The sequence below is a fragment of the Phyllobates terribilis genome, unplaced genomic scaffold (genome assembly GCF_046119375.1).
Source record: "Phyllobates terribilis strain yellow unplaced genomic scaffold, ASM4611937v1 Scaffold_3__8_contigs__length_932513732, whole genome shotgun sequence".
NCBI classification, from domain to species: Eukaryota; Metazoa; Chordata; class Amphibia; order Anura; family Dendrobatidae; genus Phyllobates; species Phyllobates terribilis.
In genome coordinates, this window is record NW_027362763.1 from 355,534,125 (window position 1) to 355,555,944 (window position 21,820).

At 42.4% G+C, this 21,820-nt stretch overlaps 1 long non-coding RNA gene across 1 annotated transcript in view; it reads right to left on the reverse strand.

The window, feature by feature from the left end:
* Positions 1–15,210: 15,210 nt before the first annotated feature.
* Positions 15,211–21,820, reverse strand: part of LOC141258120 (uncharacterized) — a 56,823-nt gene continuing 50,213 nt past the window's right edge. Inside the window, exons 2-3 of the long non-coding RNA XR_012318204.1 lie at positions 16,145–16,171; positions 15,211–15,383 (exon numbers count right to left, since the gene is read on the reverse strand). This is a non-coding gene — a long non-coding RNA (uncharacterized lncRNA). The remainder of the gene's footprint in view (positions 15,384–16,144; positions 16,172–21,820) is intronic.

Genomic DNA, 21,820 nt, shown 5'->3' on the forward strand with positions numbered 1-21,820 from the left:
CTTTAAATGGTTAGTGGGGTTTTTCCCAAATTTTGGCAGCCCTTGCAGTCACAGCATGGGCATTACCACTATAGGAGACCCATTCCTTTATAATGGGAACATTTTTTTTTACTGAGACCCTCCTCTATGTCTCTTCAAAGGGGCATTGGGTTGTGTCCAAATTTTTGGCAACCCTTGCAGTCACTGCATACTAAATAACAGTATAGGGACCCACTCGTTAATAATGGGAACAACAAAGCATAGCCGATTCGGCCTCCATCTCCGAAATAACCACATCAGTCACAAGCTGGAAGCACTGCAGCACTGCATTGGTCAAGCAGCAACAGGCTGTGCTGAAGATAACATGCTTAATGCTTAGGTGACAAACCGCCCACCGCTGCAGAGTTGTTGAAAGCTGTAACACAGTAGCCTGATCTGAGGATCTCACCGCTGAACATACAGCCAGGCATGGTAATGTGTGACAATGGGCAGAACATGGCGATGGAGAAATGACAGCAGGAGTAGATACGGTTTCCCTCTATCCTTTCACCGAGCTAAAGAATATGGCTGTGGTGAAATACAACTCCCACTGAGAAGCAGTTTCAAACTGAAAAACATTGGGCCCACCAGAGGATTTAATTCTGAGGGCTCACCTTTCTCCCCTGCTCAAGAGCCCCATAGCTGCTGCAAAGTTTGCGCTATCATGATGGAGAAGCCAGGGCCCACCCGATGATTCTCTGTTGGGACCGTCCAACCCTGTCGAGAAGCAATCCTGGCTAAGAAAAGTGTGTGGGAAGGTTCCCGGACACTCTATGGCTGTTTTTTTAATGTAGATTGGATGTGCTTAATTGTATATTATTTCTGAAACCGCATTGCAGATCAGGCCATTGCCCAACTCTGTAGTCATGAAATTAAAGGGCGAAGAAAGATGCTTGTGTGTCGAAGCACCACCGACAAATGCGAGCTGATGTTGGACGGGCTGCCATTGCTTATGCGCCAAGCTGCATTAGAGGACTGCCTGGGAGAAATGACAGCTGGAGTAGATACGGTTTCCCAAGTCAGTCCTTTCAACGAGCTAAAAAATATTGCTGTGGTGAAATACAACTCTCACAAAAAGCTGTGGACTGGCTCCCTGGCCACATTCACTTGTCCACGTGTTTGTGGTTAGGCGGTCCTTCCCAGTAAGTGCACTGGGGAGGGCACGGGTAATGTTGTAGGGCCCATGCTTGTGGAAGGCGGAGACGACACTGGGACAAATATGGACGAGTATGGACACCCGGACGCCGCCGCCATAAGGTTGTAGGCAGCTTCTGCCTCCATGAGCCTAAAATGCCACATTTCAAGTGCAAGCAGCTATCAGAAATTTGGCAGTTTAGTATTGCAGCCTGTGGGTGGGTGGGTGGCAGGTTGCATACTTGCGCTGGCATTCCAAGGAATGAGGTAGGGACAACTGAACACTGATCTGGGACAAGGACGTGGACGGTGATTATTGCAAGTCTGCAATGACAGGAGCATGGCGGGAGGCATCTTCGCATGCGCCAAGGATCACTTATGATGGGCACACTTTTAGGCAGTGACCTGGGAGTCAGAGATGCTTCCAGGGGTCTTCCCCATGCTGTTCCGATGTCTTTTCAGCACTGTATGCATGTGTCTGATGATGTGTCACATACCACATGGCCAGATAAGGTTGTAAAATGTTAAAACGATATTTCCCAGTGAATGCATTTGTCTTGGTTGAAAGCAATGCAAAAGTGCAAAAACGCATCAAAAACGCTACGTGTGAACATAGCCCAAGGTGTGGAGGAGTATTTTTGTTTTTGGTTATTTGTTTTGCCTTATATATAGGTATATATAAGTCATTACCCTGGAAAGGATGTTCCTTAACATATTTCCCAGGAAAATCCATTTTGGTTTCGTTTTTGTATGTTTTCCTGTGAGTCCGTAAAAGTGGCGTAATACCTCTGACAACGTTGTTGATAGCAGTGACCTGGGAGTCAGAAATGCTTCCAGGGGTCTTCCCCATGTTGTTCCCATGTCATTTGAGCATCGTTCCCTTTGATTTGGGAAATTTTTAGGCCCTTTGCAGACCGAAGGGGGGAGCCACCAGAAAAATGCTCGAGTTTCTCATAGACTTACATTGGGCTCGTTACTCGGACCGAGCACTTGAGCATTCCAATTTCCTCGACTTGAACAACGAGTACCCGAGCATTTTAGTGCTCGCTCATCACTAGTCGATACGTTTTGCTTTAATTTTTGAAAATATTAGGAATTTTACAAAATTTAGAAAAATTAATCATTTTCAAACTTTGAATTTTTGTACACTTAAACCAGATAGTTTAAGTAAATAAATAACATTTCCCATATGTCTACTTTATACCAGCATAATTTTTAAAATGTCCTTTTATTTAGTTAGGATGTTAGAAGGGTTAACATTTTCGCAACAGTTTCTCATTTTTTTGCTTCACAGTAATTAATTCAAAGTGTACTAACAAAGTAAAGTAAAAATTTTTGCACTAAATTGTTGTTTCAACCCCACATTTTTCATTTTCACTTTCTTCTGATTGTGGTGATACCAAATATGTGGTAGGAAACTACAGTTTAGAAAAACAGAAGGGTTCAAAAGGAAAGGAGTGCTATTTGACCCCTTGTTGCAAATTTGGCTTGAATAGATTGAGGGCACTTAGGGTTCTTTCACACGTCAGTATGTCCAGTATGTGTTGTGACAGTTTCCACATTTACCGGAGACACTGACACACATAGACCTATTCAAATTAACAGGTCTGTGCACATGTCAGTTTGTCTCCACTGACCATGTGATCCATACGTGTAGACATGTCTGTTTTTTACACGCTGCACGGTCCGCAAAATGTCTCACATTAAACACACACGGATGACATCAGTGTGACACGTACCGCTGCCTGGGAATCAGCAGTACAGTAAGTGCTGTTCCCAAGCGCCCGGTGCTGAGCGCTGCCTTTATTATTGTCCCTTGCTCGCTGTGTGATCAGCATGAGAAAGGGACAATGTTTTGAGTAGTAGTCTGCTTCCGCAGTGTTCAACTGAAAAAATATGAATAAAATAATAAAATCCTTATTCTCACCTGTAAGGAGATGTCCCTCACTGTAATCTTCTGACCGCTGATGCCAAGGAGCCGGGGAGAACTAGCCGGTCCAGCGAGCAGGTCCCTGCTTTGTGTTGAGCTCACTGAGTGACAGGACACCACTCCTGAGCTCAGCGCAGCTCGGGGGCCCACTCACTGGAGCGGCTCATTTTCCCCGGTGTCAGCGGTCAGAGGATTACAGCAGGGGACATCTTCGGACAGATGAGTATAAGGATTTTATTATTTTATTCTTATTTTTACAAGTGGACACTGCGGAAGCAGACTACTACTCCCAACATTGTCCTTTGCTCATGCTGATCATAGCGCAAGCAAGGGACAATGATGAGGGCAGTGTTCAGCACCCAGTGCTTGGGAACAGCGCTAACTGTACACTGATTCCCAGGCGCCGGTACATGTGCTCCTGATTAGGCACACGGGCAGAACACGTATATCTCCGGTATGGGTTTTTCCAGCATGGGAAAAATCAGGACATGTGAAACAGAGACCTCAAGGTGCCAAAACAGCAAAGACCTCCACAAGTAACCCCATTTTGAAAACTACACCCCTCAAGTAATTCACCCAGATATAGTGAGCATTTTGAACTAACAGATGCTTCACAGAATTTATAACATTGGGCTGTGAAATTGAAAAATTACATTTTTTTCACTAAGATGTTGATTTAGCCGCAAATATTTCATTTTAACAAGGGTAACAGGAATAAATGGGCTCCACATACCTAGTTCCTTCTCAATGAAGCGATAGCCCATACATGGTCAGAAACTACAGAAGGAAAGAGAAATTTGAATTTTGGAATGTAAATTTGGCTGGAATAGACTGCAGGCACAATGTTGCATTTGCAGAAAACCTGAGGTACCAACAACAAAATAAAAAACAACACAAATGACCTCATTTCAGAAACTACAGTCATGGCCAAAAGTATTGAGAATGAGACAAATAGTAATTTTTCCAAAGTTTACTGCTTCATTTTTTGTAATGGCAATTTGCATATACTCCTGAATGTCAAAGAGTGATCAGCTTAACAGAAATTACTGTACTTGCAACGTCAATGTTTGCCCAGAAAATGAACTTTAACCCCCAAAACACATTTCAACATCATTGCAGTCCTGCCTTAAAAGGAGCAGCTATCAACGTTTTAGTGACTGATCCATTAACACAGGTGTGGGTGTTGATGAGGACAGGGCTGGTGATCAATCAGTCATGATTAAGTAAGAATGACATCACTGGACACTTTGAAAGGAGGCTGGTTCTTGGTATCATTGTTTCTCTTCAGTTAACCATGGTTATTTCTAAAGAAACACGTGCAGCCATCATTGCACTTCACAAAAATGACCTAACAGGGAAGAGTATCGCAGCTACAAAGATTGCACCTCAGTCAACAATCTATCGCATCATCAAGAACTTCAAGGAGAGAGCTTCCATTGTTGTGAAAAAGGCTCCAGGGCGCCCAAGAAAGACCAGCAAGCGCCAGGACCGTATCTTAAAACTGTTTCAGCTGCGGGATCGGACTACCAGCAGTGCCGAGCTTGCTCAGGAATGGCAGCAGGCTGGTGTGAGTGCTTCTGCACGCACTGTGAGGCGGAGACTCTTTGAGCAAGGGCTGGTTTGAAGGAGGGCAGCAAAGAAGCCACTACTCTCCAGAAAAAACATCAGGGACCGACTGATATTCTGCAAAAGGTACAGGGAGTGGACTGCTGAGGACTGGGGCAAAGTCATTTTCTCTGATGAATCCCCTTTTCGATTGTTTGGGACATCTGGAAAACAGCTTATTCGGAGAAGAAGAGGTGAGCGCTACCACCAGTCTTGTCTCATGCCAACTGTAAAGCATCCTGAAACCATTCATGTGTGGGGTTGCTTCTCAGCCAAGGGAATCTGCTCACTCACAGTCTTGCCTAAAAACACAGCCATGAATAAAGAATGGTACCAGAATGTCCTCCAAGAGCAACTTCTCCCAACCGTCCAAGAGCAGTTTGGCGCCCAACAATGCCTTTTCCAGCATGATGGAGCACCTTGCCATAAAGCAAAGGTGATAACTAAATGGCTCATGGAACAAAACATAGAGATTTTGGGTCCATGGCCTGGAAACTCCCCAGATCTTAATCCCATTGAGAACTTGTGGTCAATCATCAAGAGACGGGTGGACAAACAAAAACCAACAAATACTGGCAAAATGCAAGCATTGATTATGCAAGAATGGACTGCTATCAGTCAGGATTTGGTCCAAAAGTTGATTGAGAGCATGCCAGGGAGAATTACAGAGGTCTTGAAGAAGAAGGGGCAACACTGCAAATATTGACTTGCTGCATTAACTCATTCTAACTGTCAATATAACCTATTGGTACTCATAATATGATTGCAATTATATTTCTGTATGTGATATAAACATCAGACAAATACTAATAAAAACCAGAGGCCAGCAGATCATGTGAAAATATAATTTTGGTGTCATTCTCAATACTTTTGGCCATGACTGTACACCCCTCAAGGAATTCACCTACATGTATATTGAGTATTTTGAATCCACAGATTCTTCACAAAATTTTAGAATACTGGTCTGTGAAGTTGAAAAATTAAATTTTTTTTCACTAAGTTGTTGATTTAGCCCACGTTTTCCATGTTCACAAGGGGTAACATGAGAAAATAAGTGCTAAAATTTGTTACCCACTTTCTTTTGAATGCAGTGATACCCAATATTTGTTCTGAACTACTGTTTGTACAAACAGCAGGGCTCGGAAGGGAAGAAGCTCTATTTGACTTTTGGTGCGGGTACCATGTTGCATTTTCAAAGCTATCTCACAGTACCAAAACAGTGAAAATCCCCCACAGGTGACCCCTTTTTGCAGTCATCTAGATATATATTGAGTATATTGAACCCACATGTGCTTCACAGAGTTTTATAATACTGAGCTGTGAAATTGAAAAATTTACTTTTTTTCACATTTTTCATTTCCACAAGAGTAACTAGAAAAATGGACCAGACAATTTGTAACAAAATTTCTACTGACTATTATTATTATTACTAAGTACACGAATACCTCATATGTAACCATCAACTGCTGTTTAGGCAGATGGTAGGGCTCAGACAAAAGGACCGCAATTTGGCTTTTGGACCACAGGTTTCGCTACAGTAGTTTGCAGATATCAAGAAGTATCAGAACAGCAGAAACCCCCAAAAAGTAAACCTATTTTGGAAATAAACTACACCCCCTAAGTAATTCATTTAGTGGTATAATGAGTAATTTGCCACTGGAATTAATGCAAATTCAATGTAAAAAAAAATAAGATATTATTTTTTAACAAATATGTAATTTATACAGTAGGACATATTTTTCGCAAATAGTGGCGCTGAGAAAAAGAACACAAAAGTATATCGCGCCATTTCTCCAGTGTTAAAACATACCTCCTCTTAGGTCATAATTTTGGTGCTGCTTGGCCACATGGCGGGGCCCAAAAGAACTTTAATTATAACTAAGTCAACAAAGCAGCAATAAAGAGCAATACAGTTAATAAATGATGAAAAAACAAAACTATTGAGCATATTCACCAGAATGCACTTAAAATTTGTGTGGTGTGCATGTTTTCCAATTTGACAACGGGGCTAGATCACACATGATCGGATTGGTTGCTTGGCTCTGTGAGCTGTATTACACATGATGGGATTAGATGCACAGCTCTGCAAACTGTATCACACATGATGGGATTAGATGCGCGGCTTAAAAAAACAAAACGCCAGAATTGCATTTTTACGTCCACTGCAACACAGCAAAAAATGCAATCAGAAGCATTGTATCCATCTATAAATGGTAATATTAAAACAGTCAGCTCAGGGCTCAAAAATCAAGCCTTCAAACAGCTCAATTGTCAGAAAAATAAAAACGCTACGAGTCTCGGAAAATGGCAACAAAAGCAAAAAATTTGAAAACATTTTTTTTCATCACTTAAATTAAACAAAATACATGTTTGGTATCACTGTAATCATACTGACTTGGGGAATCGTGTTGTCAGGTCATCTTTATTGTATAATGAATTCCATAAAAACAAAACAACGCAAAAAATCAATTGTGGAATTATGCCTTTTTCACAATTTTACTGCACTCATTCAAAAGTACATTTGCTATTTCATGTTTAGCAAGAATCACTACTCTGCCCACCAGATTGCATTAACTCTTAATCCTAATATAGATGGGCTTGATTATGACAAAAATATTCAGCATTCTGCTTGATTTCTGCACACTTTAAACATTGAAAGTGTGTATTAATTAGAAAGACTGTAATTTCCAACACTGATTGCACATTTGTAGCGAGCAGGAGAAGAGAACCACTGAATGTAGACCTCACAGTGGACACAGTAGCTTCTGGACAGAAATAATGGTAGCCAAAATGCAATGCAAGTTTGCTTTTTTGATAGAAATAAAATAATAAAAGTAGACTGTGCAACATCTGAAAAATATAACATTTCTTTGATAGAGGAGCGCTCATAACACTAACCTGTCAGGGAAATCAGTCGCTATTGCTTTTTAGCACAGTACTGCTCTCTCTATAAGTTATACATGTGTTTAATGATATAATTTTATTAATGCCTTTGTGCCCTGCATTCTGAACATTAAAGAGGTTTTCTGACAAAACTGTAAAAAATAATTGAATAAACAGTGTACTATTGAGGCCAGTAATTTGCTTAAAGAGGTTGTCCACTACTATTCAAAACAATAGGGGGCGGATGTGCAGTACCCAGCTGCGGCCACTATCAGTAGATGGAGAAGCACCTAACTGAGCACTTCCGGCCACCGCCAGCACCCAGAACAGCTGATCAGCGGGAATGCCAAGTGTCGCACTCCCACTGATCAGACATCGATGACCTATCCAAAAGGATAGGTCACATCATCACTGTTAAAGTAGTGGACAACCTCTTTAAGTGTATTAAAGACATACAAATTGTAATAAAGAGACGCACAAAAGCCCAATTCTTCAAGACCGGCGTTGTTCACAAGGACAAACTTTTCTATAGATCTTTACTTTAAGGAAGTTGAGTTTGAAGCACTTTATATAGTTTTCAGGTTTCAATTACAATTTCTAGTTGTCCTATCAGCTCGCAGGGCTGTTGCACTGCTGTAAGGGAAAACATTTTCTTCTACAGTAAAATGTAAAAAAGTACAGTAAAATATATATATATATATATATATATATATATATATATATATATAAATAAAAATGTGATCTAAGCATTTCAGTGAAATTATATGTATTATTAATCCTGTCTTTATAATTTTAATCTACTCTAATGATTCCTCTTTCATATTTCATGCTCGACCTACTTCCACATATAGAAAAATCCCATTAATTTACAGCATACTCATGAATTCCTAAAGGGTGCATCATTTGCCATGTTATCAGAACAATGGTTTCTACCAATGACTATCACAACAGACATTATCACATACAATGTAACACAATTATGCAGATGAGAGTTTACATAGAAATATGAATATCTACTAGAGATTGATGTTAGGCATTTAGACTACTTAAAATGATTAATTACAGGCGTTGTATTACAGACCTGCCAGAATATTCATATATCTAGTAATATTCTCTAATGCCATTCCTTTGATTCTGAAAACCAGTTAATTGGGCACCAGATACTGTTAAGAATGTAAAACATTATAGATTGGCACTGGAGAGAGTTGATATAACACTCTTGCGAGGAAGCTGTAGTAGAACACAGCGATACTTTGTACTATGGATCTACAATATACCCTCTGGCACATGGCTCAATAGGATACTAACCTCAAAGTTCTTCGTTTAATGCTTTAAAATAAAGAATAGCAAACTAGTTTATCAGAAGAAAATTGAGATATGTGAATTTCATATGGTTTGTAATTGTTTTTACATTATTTAAAAACAATGATATAAACAAAGTGCACCATGCTGATAAGTCCATGCAGCTATTAAGTGCTATATTTGTATCAATTATTAGACCTTAGTGCCTTGAGTGGTTACAGAGAAAAATAATTTTTAGTTGTGTTAGATATGAAACCCAGCTGGACCCCTCTGGCCATGCAGTGTAAGGACCTGATGAAGAAGAGATTTCTATGGAAATGTTGCAAAGCAACTAAAACAACAAGATAATTTGAAGAGATTTATTGCGACTGGGGCTGTGGGACTTCTCAATAATTTTTACGGCATCAAAATTGTTAAATACAATACTTTTTATTTTATAAAGATGAAAGGGCAAAAAAAATGTTCTGCTCAGGGATAAAAAAAACACAAAAAAAAATACAAAAACAAATTAAACTGATCAGCGGGAACAGATGTCAGAGACTGCTCTTAACACTTATTTCTATGCCAACGTCAGGTCTCATCACTAGGGTGATGAACGTACATCTATGACTGACCAACACGTGCCTAGCTGATCATTTGCATCCTTTCTTATCTCCTTGTGGATTTTTTCATACATCTTGTAACATTGACTTTAAGAATGTCTGACCTATAAATCTTAAGATGTGGAACTTAAAGTTTCAGCCAGGTAGAATGCATCAGCAGCTGAAAAGACACCATTTGCATTATATCACAAACTAATTTGTGTCCTGTTGGCTCAGTGTTATTTTTTTCCAGCAAGTGCATAATAAATGTATTTCTACTGTATACTTTAAGACAATATGATAAGACATTGCCGTCATCTAGCTATCTGCAATGCTTCCTCTTTATCACAGACATAGAGCATACATATATATAGATTCTGCAGCGCTGTTCAGATGACGTCCTCATCACTCACTATCCTCATAATCTAAATTCTCTATCATTATGTTTTTGCAGAATAGGTGAAAACTGGAGTACGTATAGGAAACCCACGCAAGCATAACCTTGAATTCAGATCCCTCAGGACACTTTGTTGGATATCCCAGTTGATCCAACAGGACAACATTTTTTAATATTACTCTTATGCATAGATGTGATCTCTAAAGACACCCAGCTTAAAGAAGTCAGTGCTACAGATATTGGCCCGCATGTATTATAAACCATTCCTCAATGTAGAGATTTATTCTCCTGGGGTCCCTGTGCCTCCTGCAACCACTCAAACTCAGGCATGCAGGTCTGTGTCTTGAAAGATTAGAAAGACACAACTGTGGATAACCAGCTGCAGAGAAGATCATCCAGAGGATGCACTGATCAGTCAGCAGTGGAAGGCACGTATGAGCCATCTGGGTAGTTGTTTACATGTATTTGCCATGTCCGAGTGAGGGGAAGTTGCAAGGTGTAACGTGCCATGCAAAGGCAGAGATAAGTACTTATTAATGATGCACTGTTAGAATCTGTTTCTTTGGGACCATCCGCCATTTTGTTGTGGTTTTCTGGCTGTTGGTCTTTTTCCCCTGGTGTTGGTTTTGACTAAGGTCAGGTGATCGTCCAAGGCCTCACATGCCCCGGCTGCGGGGGTTGCTGTGCCCTTTGGAGGTCCCTAGTTCGCCATGGACTCATCTTGTTATGGATTTTATTACCGATCTGCCGTTCTCTGAGGGGTTTTCTGTCATCTGGGTTGCTGTGGATCGGTTTAGTAAAATGTACCATCTGGTCCCGTTCAATAAACTACCCTGCGCCAAGACTCTAGCTAAGGCGTTTGTGAAAGAGATTGTCAGTCTCCATGGTGTACCCACGGACATTGTTTCCGATAGAGGACCCCAGTTTGTGGCTCGCTTTTGGCGTGCTTTCTGTGACAGATTAAAGGTTCATTTGTCATTCTCATCTGGGTATCATCCGGAGTCCAATGGACAGACCGAAAGGAAAAGCCAAGACATCGAGCAGTTTTTAAGATGTTTGGTAGCAGATAATCAGGAGATGTGGTCGGAATATCTACCACTAGCTGAGTTTGTTCTTAATAACTATACGTCTTCCTCGGCTGGGTGTTCTCCTTTTTTTTGCTGTACATGGAGGCATCTATCTTTCGGCCCATTTTCTAAAATTAGGGCGGCGGTGCCTGAGGAGGAGAGTTTCTCGGAAAATTTGGAAAGGGTTTGGACCAGGGTACGCCATAATCTTAAAGAGGCAAATAGGAGGTCCAAAAGATATTTTGACAAGAAAAGAAGGGAGACATTGTTTGCAGTTGGGGACATGGTCTGGTTGTCCTCAAAGAACCTGCATTTGAAGATCCCTTCTAAAAAACTGGGGCCTAAGTTTGTAGGACCCTTCAAAGTGGTTCAGGTGGTCAACTCGGCAGCGGTGAGATTAGACATTCCCTCATCCTGGAGAATTAATTCAGTTTTTCATGTATCGTTACTGAAGAAAGCAGACACACCAGATAAGGAGGCGATGCCGACTGTCCCTCCAGTTGATGAGGACGGCAAATTTGAAATTTCACGCATTTTAGATTCTAGGTGGCTCAGAGGAGGGTTACAGTATCTCGTGTCCTGGAAAGGATTCGGTCCCGAGGATAATTCTTGGGTGAAAGCTGAGGACGTCTCGGCCTCAAGGCTGATTAAAGCTTTTCACAGGAGATTCCCGAATAAGGCTCGGCCGAGAGGATCCGGAATATCCTCATAAAAGGGGAGGTACTGTTAGAATCTGTTTCTTTGGGACCATCCGCCATTTTGTTGTGGTTTTCTGGCTGTTGGTCTTTTTCTCCTGGTGTTGGTTTTGACTAAGGTCAGGTGATTGTATCACCCTTTATTACCCAGCACCTGCCTACTAGTCCTTGCCGGACAACAGTGTTAATCCGCTAAAGTTCTGGCTAGGAGGTTTGGTAATAGAGATATCTTTATTCCCTTTATTGTTTCTGCAGCTTCCTCTAGTTTCCTGCTAGTAGGTCACCTGTTTGTTGCTTCCCAGTCCTTTGTTCTTTCAGGGTCTCCTTCCCCTCTTCCTTTAGGTCTTCTTTTGAGTTTAGTCTAGGAAACGTCGGTGGGTCTATTCGCTATTCGCTAGGAATAGGTTGCCCACTCCACCATAGGGCTTCAGTCTAGACCTCGTGCACGGATAGCTTTTCCCTCTTCTGTCCTAGTGTGGAGTTGCAGTTTCGTAACATGCGCATGTTGCCAGACAATGCTATGGGTATACTATGTGGCTGGCTGTTCTTTTTTAAACAACCTGTCAGAGCAATCAATGCATAACTGTTATTGTGTTTTGCCTTGTGCACACCATGTGTGTTGTTCTTTATTTTGTACTCTTTGAATTTCAGACCCTGTACTAGGCATTTTTCATAGTGCATCAGTTGTTTCCACATTGATTTTTTAAAAGAGTATAATCTTTCAATATTTTGTATTTATGACATATCTACAGGCTATACTATTTGCAAAGCTATAAGGGTTGCAGAGGTTGCCATTACGACTGCGCTCATAAGCTAGCGAAGGTCCAAAGGGTTTTTCAGTTGTTTAAAATGTATGTGTTATCCTTAGAATCCATCTATATTAGATCAGACGTGTCTGACTCTCAGCACAACATTAATCAGTTGTTTGAAGGGGTCATTGTTCACACTGCTCTTTATGCAGAATGCTTTACATGTGGTAGCAGTTTTTGCATTTTTGTCCCATTCACTTAAGCTCTGCATTCCAGAGAGGACCTGCATTTGTCAAGCACATTCTATAGCAGTTTATAGAAGTTGTAAAATGCATGGCTGTTTCTTTAAGTCCCTTACACTACAGATATGACCAAACAATGGGCCAATAGTAGTTATACATCCCTACTTCCATGCTGCGGCACATTCGTCTTCTCCCTGACATGTGTTCCTCACTTGTCTCAGCTCATGGTCTGGGCCCTGCTCCCTTCCTGTTTGGCTGCCACCCTTTGCTGTGTCAGAAGATTGATTCAGACATCTATGTGTAGCTGAGTATTAAGTAAGCTTTGTATTCAGTTACTTTGTGCCTTGGAATTTCTCCCACCAGTCATCTAAGTTAGTATCATCTCATCAAACTCCTGTTTGTTTTGACAATCTGCATTTTCTCACTGGTGCAGACCTGCAACTAACCCTTTATAAAACTGTTCTCTGGATTTGTTCACACTACAAACGCTGCTGAGAGTCCTGAACTGACTATGTATCTTCAGTTCCTGCGTGTGTTACGCCTGGATCTATATCTCCTTACCAAGATTACGTGAAACATGGCAATGCTAATAAAGTGTTTTTCCATCTGACAAATTAAAGGTTACTATGTTTTATTTATGTTAGGAGCATTAAGGGCTTGTCCAAGTTTGTGATGAAAGTCTGCAGTCACTCTATGTGACTTCAGACTTCTGAATTCTCACAGCGCGCACACTGCATGCTGTCAGGATTTTCTGGTGTCGGCAGTGAGACAAGGAGGTCATGAAATTGCAAATATGAAACTAACATACATGTGGTCACGTGCTGACAAGACATGCGCTGCCTTGATCAATACAAGTGTATTGAGCAAGGCTAGACACGTCTAGTTGTAATTTAGCTGAAAGTATGCAAATCGCATACTTGCACTCCCATGACCGTCCACTCCTGCCACCAGCAATGGGAGAATCTTGAAAGTATGTAGTACACGCACTGTTAGAATTCAGAAGTCTGCCGACTTTCATCACAAAACTGTACAACCTGTTTAAATATAACATTAAGCACTGTAGCTTGCTCAATCCTAACAGCATGCAATACTCTCGCTGTCAGGATTCAGCTCCTCTTGCAGGTTACAGTCATCATATGACCACTCATATGCGATTTTCATACTTGCGGTCACGTGATAACTAGCTTTTCTTCCTGCTTCTCTCAGTGAAGCAGGGGTTGCAGTATTTCACTAAACATTAAAAGAATTAAGAAAAGCAGCTTGTTGCCACGTGACAGCAAATGTGCAAATCACATATGAGTGATTACATGCCAACAACTCAAACTACCAAACTGACTTCTTGCCCCGGGTGCCAGAAAACCTAGATCCACCTCTAGGCTTGCCCATTAGTATTTCACTAAACATTAAAAGAATTAAGAAAAGCAGCTTGTTGCCACGTGACAGCAAATGTACAAATCACATATGAGTGATCACACGCCAACAACTCAAACCACCAAACTGACGTCTTGCCCCGGGTGCCAGAAAACCTAGATCCACCTCTAGGCTTGCCCATTCTGCCTTCACCTTTTGTCTGACTTTTTGCCGTGATCTGAGGTTTAGAGAACAATGAGACCCATAACAACATGGAAACTACTGGTAAGCAGACATCAGACACAGACAAACATGTCAGTGTCAAGGTGGTGAAGGGCCACAAAGAATGGCATCACATGATGCCTTTTGCCCAGGGACATATTTTATAAACCCCCGGTATACAGAAATTGAAAGAAATATTTAATTATTTAGAGGAATGCAAATGATATGCTGCACTATGTAGCAGGAATTTGCTTAAACTCCATGTGAACAGTAAAACTGCAACAACAACAAAAAAATCACACAGTGGTACAAAGGTTTCCAGGTCTTTTAGATGCAAAGCAGAGGATGTACCCTGCTAGCGTTTGCTAAGCTTTAAATGGCAATGGAGCCGACAGTCATTGCCACTGTTCAAATAAATGTCTCACGCTCAGAACCACTAATGGTCCAGCTTCAACCCAGATAATGCAAACATTCACTTATGGAGTACACAAAGCCTAGACAATCACTTACAGTTACATGTGTGAAGGTGATTCCTGTGTTTCAGAATCTAGACAGCCATAAGTAATATGTAGTAAAGTCCATTCATCGCACTCTCATAATTATGATGATAAAAAAAGTGTGATTTATTTATACAGCATAAACCAAAAAAGTTTTACTTAAACCAACAGTGGGCGGCGACAATACATAGAGACGTTTCGGCCTGAACTGGCCTTATTCAATTCAGTCGCTACTGCAAGAAAAGAATAGGTGTATAAATACAAGGTGGTATTGAACAGTTCAAAAAGATGGTTCTGTGACAAAGATACAACACATATACAACAAATATAACAATGAGACAATAAAACATAGAATTCCAAGTTTGTTCAGGGAGAGTATTAAATGCCAGGGATAGGGGGAGGGGAAAAAAGGGGGGAAAAAAGGAGGGGAGGGGTGGGGTGGGGAAAGGAATACGGGAGAGAGACCGGTAATGGTAGGTAAATATTTCACATAATCATAGTATGGCCATGAGGCAAAATCTTACTTGCTGCCGGATAATGTATAGATGAAGGTTTATGCTGTGTTATTCAAGGGGGTAGGGCCCCTGAGGCGGTACGTTGTGGGGTAGAGGCAAGGCAATATTATAGGATCAGGCTCTGCCGTACTGAGAAACGCGGTGAAGTATAGGAGGTACCTTATTGTAATCCAGGGGACGCTGGCTTGGGGTAAATCTATGGGAAATGGGACAATGTATGTTTATTGGGGTAATAGAAAAGGTTATATAGCAATGAGTTACAAGTATTAGCAGACATCAGGAAGTTATTACCTTATGCGTGGAAACCGGTATGGAGTCGGTGGCAGGGCTAGGGTGTCAGTAGGACGCCAATTGTGGACAGCGGAGCTAGTTGTGCCTTGCTTCTGGATGTTACGTGGTGTATAGGGGGAGAGGGGCCCTTCAAATAGTCCGCACGATTGCCGGACCAGAAGGGGCGTGGCATAGAGCATGACGTGGCTGTGTAAGGAGGGTTACTATGTGTACCATCTAAACAGTGCGCTCGCTGGCGCCTGCGCAGTAAGCACGGTTACGGCGGCGTGTGCGCCACGGAGCTCAGTGGTGGGCGCCTGCGCAGTAGATAAGGAAGGTAACTATGGGTACCATCTAAACAGTGGGCCCAGTGGCGCCTACGCAGTATGCGCGGTCATGGGGGCGTGACGGAGCTCAATGGTGGGTGCCTGTACAGTAGATAATAGATAATAAAGGATACTTGTGGTGGCATCATATTAGACTGCAGGCGGAACGCCAGTGCAGCAATCAAGATGGGTATCAGTATGGAGAGAATAGGTGTATTTATCCAGGAAGTGGGAGCATAGTCAGATTCACATATGGGTTGGGGAACGGAGGAGTTAGAGGCTGTATATAGTTATTTGGGGAACGGGGGTATCAAGATTACTAGTGGTGGACAGTGCTTATTGGGGTACCTAAACTACTTACCCCAAAGAAGGAGTTGGGTCATTGTGTCTGTAAGGGAGAGAAATCAAAGTGATTATTAGTTGATCCAATCAATTTCCCTATTCAAACCTTTTGGGGAAAGTGTTTGTAAAGTATAAATCCAGTATGCCTTACTTTCCTTCAATAACCTAATGTGGTTCCCTCCCCTCCTTGGTCTAGGAACATGTTCAATGACCTGGAATTGTAGTTGCGCTACGTTGTGTTTAAATTTGGTAAAGTGGTCAGGTAATGGAAGCCAGTTTTTACCGCAGTGGATTGTGGATTTGTGGCTGGCTATGTGATCCCTTATGTGCTGCGTTGTCTCACCTATGTAGAGTAGGACACATGGGCATTTGATAACATACACAACGAAGTTCGAGTCGCATGTATAGAACCCTTTGATAGGGTAACTTTTTCTAGCGATTTAGCCTAATTGCTGTCGGCACTGGGGAAAAAAGATTTAAATTCCAAGCAGATGTGCTAAAAAGTCATATATGTTTCATAAATAATAACATTTTCTATATTAAATGTGTTGACTGGTGAAACCAAGTTATTATCTAAACACAGGAAAAGTGATAACTAACTGATCATGGGGGTCCGACTGCTGGGACTCACATCATTTGACAGAATGGGAAAATTCTATCTGACGAGGCACTTATATCCTCATTACAAAATAGAGTGGCAGGTTGGATGCCTATCCGCCACTCCATACAATCTCTGGAGCAGCTGAAAAAGACGAACGCAGTGCTTAACAGCCCCACAGGGAATAAACTGAATGGCAGCGGTTGAGTATGTGCACTGTCGCTCTATTCTAACAAAAATAAAAATGCACCATTCTGCTGTTCGATGTGGGTCCCAGCAGTCAGATCCCCAACTGATCAATAAGAGTAGGTGATAATTTGTTTTCACCAGACCACAACTTTTACTTTTGCAAGTAACAAATAATAATTGATTACAGGGAACTTTGGGCACAAAATCTTACTGTATGTTAAAGTTACAAGTAACTCTTCTGAAAAGAACAATGCTGCCTTCTAGTGGAATAAAGTGAGTACTGTATGAGAGTAGAAACAATCTGTAAAGTCAGAGAATTATATGACCTATTTTATCACCTTTAATGCTAGCACAGAAGCTGAGCCTTATTGATGCAATATTTCCCATATCATAAGTCATTTCTTGTAAATCATCCGAAAAGAAAAACAAAAAGGGATATTAAGAGAATCAATTATATCAGGAGGAGATAAAAAAATCAGAACACCCATCAGATCTAAATATAAATATTGTCTATAACTAATTTTACTTTAGCTGCTTTCATGTTTTTTTTTTAATGTTTATTCCATTTAAAATAAAAAATTAAGCAATTGTTCAGATTCATTTCTCCATGGTGACATGCTACAAACCAACGTTGTGTAATCTGGTCCTGCATTCATACTCCCTTCTAATATTTAGGATAGAAATGGGTAGACAGGTGGCTGGTAATATTGACAACAGGATCAGATGACTCAGGGTTCAGGAAAAACTGTAGTCTGTGGGATTCCTCTACATGTCTGCTCATATCTGGCAGTATGTTCCTTTTCTCCAATTCCATTGTTCCATTGTTGTGGTCATGTTTGTACATAGACAAATACTACATGCAACGCCCTTTCTTAGACCACGGCCCCACTATTAGTATTTGGTCAGTATTCGGTCAGTATTTTTTATCAGGAGTGGGAGCCAAAACCAGGAGTGGGTGATAAATGCAGAATTGGTGACTTGTTTCTATTATACCTTTTCTCTGATTGTTCCTCACCTGGTTTTGGCCCTCACTCCTGAGAAAAAATACTGACCGAATACTGACCAAATACTGATAGTGGGGCCGTGGCCTTAGACAGGCTCTTGCGGGACATTTGGAGGAAACATTTTGATAGAAACAGTAAACTTTTATTTTCTGTAACTTTGGAAATCTTGGGAGTTACTGTAATTTTGAGTAGTACGCAAGCGTAATAGTTATAGTTACATTAAAAAGTACAGTGTCTCACGGCTACTCTTACCCTTGGTGGGCAAATAATTTTTGTTTGCAGCAGAATAGAAATAATAGATGAAGCTCAGTCACATCCAAGAAGGATAACAGCTTTTGCCCAAAATTTCCATGATGCTTATGAGTCAGAGAGGCGGTAACGCAATTTCGTTATAACTTGAATCATCAGCTCAGTTTGACGGTAACTTCACTATTTGCAATTAACAGAAAATCAATTAAAGCGCAACTGGGGAACAATATCATATTATTTTGCTTTAGGTGTCACTTGCACAATTCCTTACTTTAAGGCCTCATCGACATGTTCGTGCTGCACGTACGTGTTGTATCTGTTTTTTTTCACTAATATAACACATACCCATTATAACCTATGGTGCTGTTCACATGTCCATGAATGGCACACTACTGGTAAAAACAGATACATGAATGGCACACTACTGGTAAAAACGGACACATGAATGACACACTACTGGTAAAAACGGACACATGAATGACACACTACTGGTAAAAACGGACACATGAATGGCACACTACTGGTAAAAACGGACACATGAATGGCACAATACTGGTAAAAATGGACACATGAATGGCACACTACTGGTAAAAACGGACACATGAATGACACAATACTGGTAAAAACGGACACATGAATGGCATGCTACTGGTAAAAACGGACACATGAATGACACACTACTGGTAAAAAAGGACACATGAATGGCACACTACTGGTAAAAACGGACACATGAATGACACAATACTGGTAAAAACAGACACACGGACTGTACACTGATGACACACTGATGGTAAAAATGGACACATGCAGGCTCGGATTGCAAATCTGCCCATTGGGGCAAATGCTGGATGGGCTGCGCTGGTGAAGCCACAGTAGGCCGCCCGTCCCCACCTCTTCCAGCCTCTTCATTCGTGACTGACAGCTCCTGCAGTCAGCACAGCGTCCTACTTCGAGCATGTGGCGCTGGCAGCAGAACATGCTGAAGGCTGCTTTACACTCCGGCCTCCTTTTCTCATGCTGTGTGCTGCCAGTCTATAATATAGGAGACTTTGCAGACTGCTCTGTGTCTGTGAGCGGTAAGGAGTCTCCAGACTTGGAGCAGCTGCACAGTGACCTGTGGCTGGCATAAAGGTGAAGAAGGGTGTTTGAACTTTTTGTAATTCATTGGCCTGAGGATGGAGCTTAGTGGTGTTGGGGGCAGGGCTTAACATTCAGGGCACATTACTCTGTGTGCAGGATATGTCTTGGTGGAATGGAGACAGGATTGGATGAGGTATGTAACGATGTGACTTTACTATCATGTTTAGAATGTGTTTGTGCAGTCTATATCCTGTACTTGTGTACTCTGCACCGGTTTCATGTGTGACTTATGTGCATGGTGCTTGTGACATGTGTCATGTGTGCGCTGTACTTGTTTGTGTGACATGTGTGACGTTTGTGTCATGTGTGCATGGTGCTTGTGTGACGTGCGTCAGGTGTGCATGGTGCATGTGTGTCAGGTGTTCATGATACTTGTGTGATGTGTGTGTCGTGTGTGTGTCATGTGTGCATGGCGCTTGTGTGACGTGTGTGTCATTTGTGTCATGTGTGCATGGCGCTTGTGTGACGTGTGTGTCATGTGTGCAAGGTGATTGTGTGACATGTGTGCATGGTGCTTGTGTGACGGGTGTGTCCTGTACATAGTGCTTGTGTGACGTGTGTCATATGTGCATGGTGTTTGTGTGCATGGTGCTTATGTATCATGTGTGCATAGTGCTTGTGTGACATATGTGCATGGTGCTTCTGTGACATGTGTGCATGGTGCTTTTGTGACGTGTGAGTCAGGTGTGCATGGTGCTTGCGCGACGGGTGTGTCCTGTACATAGTGCTTTTGTGACGTGTCATCTGTGCATGGTGCTTGTGTACATGGTGCTTGTGACATGTGTGCATGGTGCTTGTGTGACATGTGTGCATGGTGCTTGTGTGACGTGTGTGTCAGGTGTGCATGGTGCTTGTGTGATGGGTGTGTCCTGTGCATAGTGCTTGTGTGGCATGTGTCATATGTGCATGGTGATTGTGTGCATGGTGCTTATATGTGATGTATGCATAGTGCTTGTGTGACATGTGTGCATGGTGCTTGTGTGTGTCCTGAGCGTCATATGTGCATGGTGCTTGTGTGTCATGTTTGTGACTCACCCCCTGGGCCGTAGGGCACTCGGATCCGGGCAATAGGGGAACGATGGGGGTAGTAGTGGCAACCCGGTTCCGTGGCTCAGGGTGGTCAGACCAGTGGTAGTCCGTTATGTGCTGATGTTTATGTCCGACTACGCCACCCGTGGATTGCGGTTATTAGGAACCGCCGCTGCATGCAGACCGCTGGGGCTGATGAGGTGTGCAGCTAGGGTAGTGTGACTCCCCATGGGAAGAGTGCGGCCCCAGGGCAGTATAATGGATGTTGGGAGTGATGGTAGTGAGAGTCCCAGTGCTGATAGTGCTGGAGGAGCAAGGAGCACGCAGACAACAGGTTGCAGTCCAGGGTCTTTACTAGAACAGGTAAATTGACCCACAAACAGTCCCAGCTAGGAGGGGACCTGGATGTCTGAGAGCAACGGGGAAATTGGCCCTGGTCAGGGTGAGGGTGTAGGCCTACCGTGCTTTCTGTGCTCCTTCTGACTATCTCCTCGTTATAGGGTAATAGCCCACATTTCCGAGCTTTCTGTGTATTCTCGCCTGTATGGCCTGCGACGTGGGTTCCTTTCTGCTCCCAGCCTTGTACGGCTTTGCTGGTCCCTTCTGTTGTGGCAGGGCCTCCAGGCTTCTTAGGCCAAGGAATATACAGTCCCCTGCGGACTGGTTATCTGCTGGGGGATGTGGAATCCTCCCAGCCTCAGACACCAACGTCTGGTAAATTAAGTCCGTTATCTGCCAAGACAGGCTTTCTTCGCCTCTTGTCTCTGGCTTGTGGCTCTCCTCCTGCCACACTTCCTCTTAGGTGCAATACAACTGTCCCTCTCTGCTCTGGGACCTGAATCCTGAGACAGGTCGTCCAGCTCTCCCTAACCCTGCCCCCAGCACCAGCTTTTATAGGGGCAGCCTGCTCCCCCTACTGGCCTGAGACAGGAGGTACTGCATGCTAATGTTCCCCTGACTAGAGAACCTCCCCTTTGCTCTCAGACACAGCTTTATTTACACTTGCAGCATCCAGGCCAGGGTGACACATTCCCTCCTAGTAAAATTTAGTACTCCGGGACTAAACAATAAACAAAGACAATATGCATAACCATAAAACATTAACAGACAGATGACGCACAGCTTGAGTTCTTAAGGCCACAGTGTGGCCTGTGACCGGGTGTCCATATCACCAATACAACGGGGAGCCTTAACCAGGTGGGGGTCTGTCCTACCCCAAGTCCTTTACAGTCTTAGTTCATTCCTGGGCTAGGCTCCGAACGCAGTCCATACTAGGTCCTGGTTATAAAAAGTCCATAACCTTTGAGTCCTTACGGTAACTGCAAGAAACTGAAACACAGAATTACCAAACATGCATGTAACTAGGCAAACATTTCAACATTTGGCAACAGGGTTATTTACAATCTTAGCGCGCTCTATATTTTCCAGCGAGCGGGTATCTGTCCCTTTGTGCTCCTGGTTGACCTACGTAGCCCACTGTCTGGTG